The following is a 7,489-nucleotide window of genomic DNA, read 5'->3' as shown; positions in this document are numbered from 1 at the left end:
CAGGTCACACCACGGTGCGAAGCCAACATAGCCCAGGTGCGAATAGCTAGCCCATATTTGTATGTAACAAGATACAATAAATGTTGAAAATTGGAAATACTGAATACAATGAAACAAAATAATGGCAGCTGTACCCTTATTGCAATGACATGTATACCTGACATAAACAACTGAATGTAATGTACGATTTTTCATGCTGTTGGCGGAATAAAGATTATATATGGAAAAAAAAAATACATAACTTACATTTCACATACATTTGACATATCCCCAGAAAGCGTGGATCTGAGCGCTCAATATATCCGAACAGCGCTCAGATCCCACGAGCATAGTTGAATCGCCATGGAGTTAAAGAGTTTTCACCGACCGTTCGGCAGAAATCTGTCCATAATTAGTTCCATGGCTTTTAGCTCTCAGGGTCGGTCTATTTTCAATGTCTAAGTTCAATTCAAATAGCCAACAGCAACCGTTCGTGCACCTAGTCAAAGTTAAAGTGTCGTTCGTATTGTCGAACACCATTCGACTCCCGTCGAAGAGTCGAAGTTCCAGAGAAGCTAAGTTCACCGCTGAATGTGTTTGACTAAACAAGATGGCCGCCGCCATGTGTTCAACTATACAAACGGCCACCCAACAGTTCGTCAATTTGGCTGCGGTTAACTCCCAACCTGGGAGGTAAATGAGCTGCACACTCCACTTGTGTGTGGTCCGGCTGTTCGGTGGTTTGAAATTCCCCTTCGACCACTTTGAAAGTTTAAAGGGGCATTGCCTCAAATCCCAATATGCCCAAATAGTGTTTTTAACCCCTTAAGGACCGGACTGTTTTTGCAATGTTGTACATTTGCGACCAGGCATCTTTTTACACTTTTGTGGTGTTTGTGTTTAGCTGTAATTTTCCGCTCTCTCATTTACTTTTCCCATACAAATTATATATTGTTTTTTTCAGGACAAAAGGGGCTTTCTTTACATACCATTATTTATATAATCTCATGTAATTTAATTTTTCAAAAATGAAAAAATATGATGAAAAATTTAAAAAAATGTTTTTTTACTTTTATGTGAAAAATCTTTTACTCATCTACAAAAGCGAATGACAAAAACTGCTAAATAGATTCTAAATTTTGTCCTGAGTTTAAAAATACCCAGTGTTTACATGCTTTTTGCTATTTTTTGCATGTTATAGGGCTATAAGTACAAGTAGGATATTGCGGTTTCAAAACATACATTTTTAAAATGTATCAATAGTGACATTGTAACACTATTATCTGTCATAAATCGCTGAATAACACCCCACATGTACATATTTTTTTTAAAGTAGACAACCCAGGGTATTCAATATGGGGTATGTCCAGACTTTTTTAGTAGCCAGTTAGTCGCAAACACTGGCCAAAGTTAGCGTTCATATTTGTTTGTGTGTGAAAAAAGTAAAAAACTAAATTGAACGCTAATTTTGGCCAGTGTTTGTGACTAAGTGGTTACTAAAAAAGGTGCTTTCGTCACATGCCTGTTTATAGACTGAGGGAGTGGGGCCATGCCAAAGATAGCTGTGTGTAGACTGAGGGGGCGGACCATGCACAGATCATTGTGTTCAGTCTGGTGGCGGGGCCATGCACAGATCAGGTTCCATTAGACTGAATACAGTGATCCCATAGAACAGCAGGCTCTGTTTCAGTCAGCAAACATCAGATGCCGGGCAGGAGGTAGGTTGGAGGGCCTATTCTGCCCGTTAAAAAGCCCCCTATCAGGCATGTACCAGTAGACAGGTACCTCCTCTGCATAATGGGAAATCCAGCCCTGCTTACAGATTTACCATTCACCACAATGCTGATGTTGGTCCTACATAGTGTACATCGTATGTTGTTAAGTAAGTACATTCAAATTTGGGCTGTTGTTTGGTATTACGTTTTACTTGCAATAAAGTTTTCATCTCTGACTCCTGAACAAATATAGTGCCAAATCCGCCATACTTTTCTGGTCACACAACATTTATGTATATTGCCTGGCAGCACTTGGAAAGCATTGCACATAACAGGACAGCATTTTTCATTTGTTGTTCATCATTTGTTGTCTTTAAAACCATGGTAAATATGGCAACCTTAAAGGGACACTATATGCACCGAAACAACTTTAGCTTAATACAGCAGTTTTAGTGTATAGATCATGCCCCTGCAGTCATACTACTAAATTCCCTGCCATTTAGCAGTTAAATTGCTGTTGTTTCAGTTTATGCAACCTAGCCACACCTCCCCTGGCTGTGACTGACACAGCGTGTATAAATAAAGTGGTTTTATTTTCAATCAAATTTTATTATTTTTTATTATTATTTATCTAGACCCATCAAATTCCGTAGCACCGTACAATGGGTTAACTTGCTTTAGAGTTTTTTTTTATATCTGGCTCTGTAAATTAATCACACACAGAAGGCTTCTGCAAGGTCGAGCAAGCTATTAACCGTGCAGGAGATAAGGAATTCTAAATTAAACAGCTTTAGCAGTAAAGGAAGTGTAAAGATTAGCGCTTACTTTATAGGAAGTGTTTAAGAAGGCTGTGCATGTTAAACAGGTGTGACAAGGGCTGCATAAACAAAGTGATTTAACTCCTAAATAGCAGAGACTTGAGCAGTGAGACTGCAGGGGCATAATCTATACACCAAAACTTCTTCATTAAGCTGAAGTTGTTTTGGTGACTTTAGTGTCCCTTTAACCCCTTAAGGATGCATGAGGGACCTAGTGTTAACCCTGCAGCTGTAAACATAGCAGTTTTAGAGAAACTGCTATGTTTACACTAGGGTTAATCCAGCCTCTAGTGACAGCCTCTAGAGGCGCTTCCGCACTTCTCACTGTGAAAATCACAGTGAGAAGACGCTGGACGTCCATAGGAAAGCCAAAGAAAAGAAAATGTTACCTGCGCTTTCTCCTTAATCCCTATGTATATTTAGACAAATGGAGGTCATTTAGTTGCTCCAATGGCCATTGGAGGGAATGCCCGCCTGCCAACGTCAAGGCAGACCCCCCTAAGCGGGCCCTAACACTGACCCTTCAGCCTGCTTCCTTGAGCTTCTGGCAAAGATATCTCTAATGAGACAGAAAGGGGTATTTTTTTTATATACACCCCTATACTTATTAACCCTTAATAGGGAACACATGGGATGGGCAGCAGCATTGTAACCAGGCTGTGTGATACAAAGTAAATACAAATACAAAAAGAGAAGTCCTGCGCTTAGTCCCATTACTGCTGGGCCAGCAGCAAGGACTACAATACACATCAGCCCCCCTTACAATGCTGCTGCCCATCCCATGTGTTCCCTATTAAGGGTTAATAAGTATAGGGGTGTATATAAAAAAATACCCCTTTCTGTCTCATTAGAGATATCTTTGCCAGAAGCTCAAGGAAGCAGGCTGAAGGGTCAGTGTTAGGACCCGCTTAGGGGGGTCTGCCTCGACGTTGGCAGGCGGGCATTCCCTCCAATGGCCATTGGAGCAACTAAATGACCTCCATTTGTCTAAATATACATAGGGATTAAGGAGAAAGCGCAGGTAACATTTTCTTTTCTTTGGTTTTTACTATATATTGGGGCTGATGTGTATTGTAGTCCTTTCTGCTGGCCCAGCAGTAATGGGACTAAGCGCAGGACTTCTCTTTTTGTATTTGTCCATAGGAAAGCAATGAGAAATGCTTTCCTATGGACTGTTTGAATGCGCACGAGGCTCTTGCCGTGCATGCGCATTTGGCGCTAATGTCAGCAGAGGGAGCCCGGCACTGGAGAAAGGTAAGTGTTAAACCCCACTTAGCCCCCTTCAGCCCAGTGGGAGGGGGACCCTGAGGGTGGGCCTAAAGACCCTTTAATGCCAGGAAAACGAGTTTTTTATCCTGGCACTATAGTGGTCCCTTAACAACGCATGACAGACTGGGTCCGTCATGCTCTAAAATTAACCCCAGATCGCCGCAATCGCAGCGATCACAGGGTTAACTCTCCTCTGGTCTGCCTCGCAATTCGAGGCAGACCGGGAGCACCCGATCGCGCTGTCCCTGCAGCTGTGATCGCTCTAACAGGCTGTCAGAGCGAGCAGATGTGCTACAGGGACTTATGATCCGCCTACCTGCTCTTCTGCATCAGTGTGAAGTGCAGGGAGACGGATCAGTGATGATCCTCTGTAAAAAAATAAAATAAATTAAAGTTAAATCCCACCCCTTCTTTCACCTACTTTAATTAAATTAACCCCTTCCCTGCCAAATGATCACTGACTACAGTGATCAATTGTCAGGGACTGCATTTTACTGTGATCTGATATTTTTTTTTAACCCCCTGAGGGTTAAGTTTTTTTTATTAATTAATTTAAATATTTTTAAATTATATATTCATCTAGCTGGGGTGGGTGGAAGTTAGTGGGGAATTTGGTGTTAGACTAGCTAGGGGTTAACGTTAAAAAAAGTTTTTTTTTTTAAAAAGCATTAAAAAGCTTTTTTTATCAATGGCTCAAGAAGAACGTTTAATGTCACGATTCCACTTTTTTGGGAAGGAAAATAATATTGATTACTTGAGAATTAAAATCTCTTTTTATATTGAAAATTTGATACAAACCAATTATGATATTTATTAAAACAATTCCAATTATATGTAGATAACTGGAAAAAGCTAGAGGCCTCTTGGATAGGTAGAGTAAATATGATTAAAGCCTTTCTTATACCAAAGCTACTATATTATTTTAGGGCGTTATCCCTATAGAGTGGGAACAGGATTCTTAGGTCAGTTCCAGAATTTATTTTCTAAATTTATCTGGCGTGATAAACAGCCTAGGATTTCTTATGAGATCCTTTGGAAAAACTACCTAACAGGGGGCATATCTTTCCCATGTATCTTTAAACTCCATGAAGCCAGTATGCTATCACATTTATCTTTATGGTAAATATGGGAAATGGGAAATACACGTGGTCCATTCTAGAACAGGTGGATAGCCCTAGATATAAATTGTACATTTTATTTTGGATTGGTATTTTAAAATTGGGGACAATTGATAACGGCTTAATTTCGAATAAAATTCTTATCGATATGATTAATACTTCTAAAATCTTTAGCAAAAAATTTAGGCTACAGGATAGATTAATGTATAGTGTACCCTTAGAATTTCTACAATATGTAATAGAAAAAATTAATGCTCAGTCGAAGATCTCAGACCTATGTAACAGGGCTAATCTCACTCCATTTGCCCAAATGCAAATAAAGTATATGCTTGCATCTAAAGATCATTTTCATAATCTAGGGATTAAAAGCTTTATGTCTACAACAATATCGTATAATCATACTTTAGACTCTTTTATAACTAGGCATGTGCATGGGGAAAATTTTCGGTTTGATTCGGCATTCCGAAATTCAGGATTTTCACAATTCGGGTCTTCGGCAACTTCGGAACTTCGGGAACTTCGGCATTTCAGCACTTCGGAAATTCGGCAACTTCTGCAACTTCTGCAACTTTGGCACTTCGACACTTCGGAACTTTGGAACTTTGGAACTTTGGAATTTCGGAACTTCTGCATTTCGGGACTTCTATTGCAGCCGCTTAGTAGATAACTCCCTAATTCCCGCGGTATTAGAGAGTTAGCTACCAAAAGGCTGAAAGACCTAAATTGGTCTTTCAGACAAATTTACTAATACTAAGTAAAAATTACTTAGTATTAGTAAATTTTGCTCCTACTCGCTATACCGCCTACCTACCCCCCTCACCCTAAAAATAATGTGGGGGGACCTTTAACTAAGAACCTGTAAAAAAAACAAAAAAAAAACTTACCATTCGATGTTTTCTTTCTTCCAAAATCTTTTTTCAGCCCCAAAAAAGGCCAAATAAAAAACCATAATAACCAACGCAAAAAAAAACAAAACAAGCGCAAAATAAATAAATCCATCTTCACCCATGGAGGGCTCCGTGCAGACTGATTTGTATACAATGTAACATTTGTCTTCTTTCACTGGGTAAGTATATTAGTACTTAGGCAATAATGTGCTTCGGAACTTCGGCACTTCAGCACTTCGGAACTTTGGCACTTCAACACTTCGGAAATTCAGTAATTTCGGAACTTCGGGACCTCGGCAATTTGGCACTTCGGCAATTTGGACATTCGGAAGTACCCGAATGTCCGAATTGCCCGAAATTCGTCAAAATTCATATTCGGACCGAAACGAATTGCACATGTCTATTTATAACTTTACTTAGAAAGAAGGGAGGTATCTCTAGATCCACTAAACTATTAGAATCTATGGAACAAGAGTCCCAAATAGCCCCATTTATGAAATGGGAACGTGATCTCTGGGAAGACTTTCCTTCTTTCAGATTGGACCAAAGCTACACTACTAGTGAAGCGTTTTATCCATAGCGTATCACTGTAAGAACTACATTTGAAAATTATTTATAGGTGTTACATGGTCCCAGCAAGACTCCATAAAATCTCATCTGAATACAACATATGCTGGAGATGTGGGATGGAGGATGGATCTATGTACTACGTTTGGTGTGATTGTACAGGGCTAAAGAATATCAAAACTCAAATGCATATTTTTATAAGTTCTTTATTTCTGGAAATAAAAGAAATTTGCCCCCAATTGTTTTTGTTTTTTTAATATAGATTTTCCATTCCAAGATAGGAGTCTAAAATATATTTTCTCACGCATATATTTTTTGCAATCAAAATCTGTATAGCAAGGGCTTGGAAAAGTCCATCTCCTATTTCATGGCAGGAGATTATGGCCCAAATGGAATTCCAATATAAAAAATGGAACACAATTTTATCTCCAGTGCCGGAATTCAAACCTCTATGGTTCCCCTGGACTAATAACAAAGCAAATATACAGTGGTAGATCTTCCGGATCAATGTTGAGTCTTTAAGATTTTTTTTTTTTTTTTCCTTATTCTTCAGACTTGGTCCAAAACACTGTATGTAGATATTGCCTAGATGTACAGATTAAATTAGGGTAGGAATTAGAAATTAGGGCGGACACGTTCCTGTACGCCCGCACCTCCCACGCCTCACCCTTCTGTCAGTTCCTACATTGGCTGTAAGATATAGGGCTCAATTTAAAATTCTGTTTCTTGCTTTCAAATCTCTACATAATGCTGCTCCCACCTATCCATCCTCCCTAATACACAAGTATGTCCCGTCTAGGCCCTTACGCTCTGCAGACGACTTACGTCTATCTTCTGTCCATACTCCCACCTCTGATGCATGCCTTCAAGACTTCTCGAGGGCTGCACCGTTCCTGTGGAACTCACTTCCCTCCTCCGTTAGATGCTCACCCAGTCTCCACTCCTTCAAAAAATCATTAAAAACCCACTTCTTCATAAAAGCGTATCAATTAAACTGTTAATAGCTCCCGACTGATTCCTCTCTTGCAACTGTCATTAGTCTAATACTATCCTTACCTTTTGTGTCACTTTACCCCACTCCCTCTAGCATGTAAGCTCATTGAGGGCCCTCAACCCCTCTGTTCATGTGGGTTCAA

Source organism: Pelobates fuscus, chromosome 9 (assembly GCF_036172605.1).
Source record: "Pelobates fuscus isolate aPelFus1 chromosome 9, aPelFus1.pri, whole genome shotgun sequence".
NCBI classification, from domain to species: domain Eukaryota; kingdom Metazoa; phylum Chordata; class Amphibia; order Anura; family Pelobatidae; genus Pelobates; species Pelobates fuscus.
The sequence above is the reverse complement of the archived record's forward strand: the minus strand, read 5'-3'. Positions refer to the sequence as shown.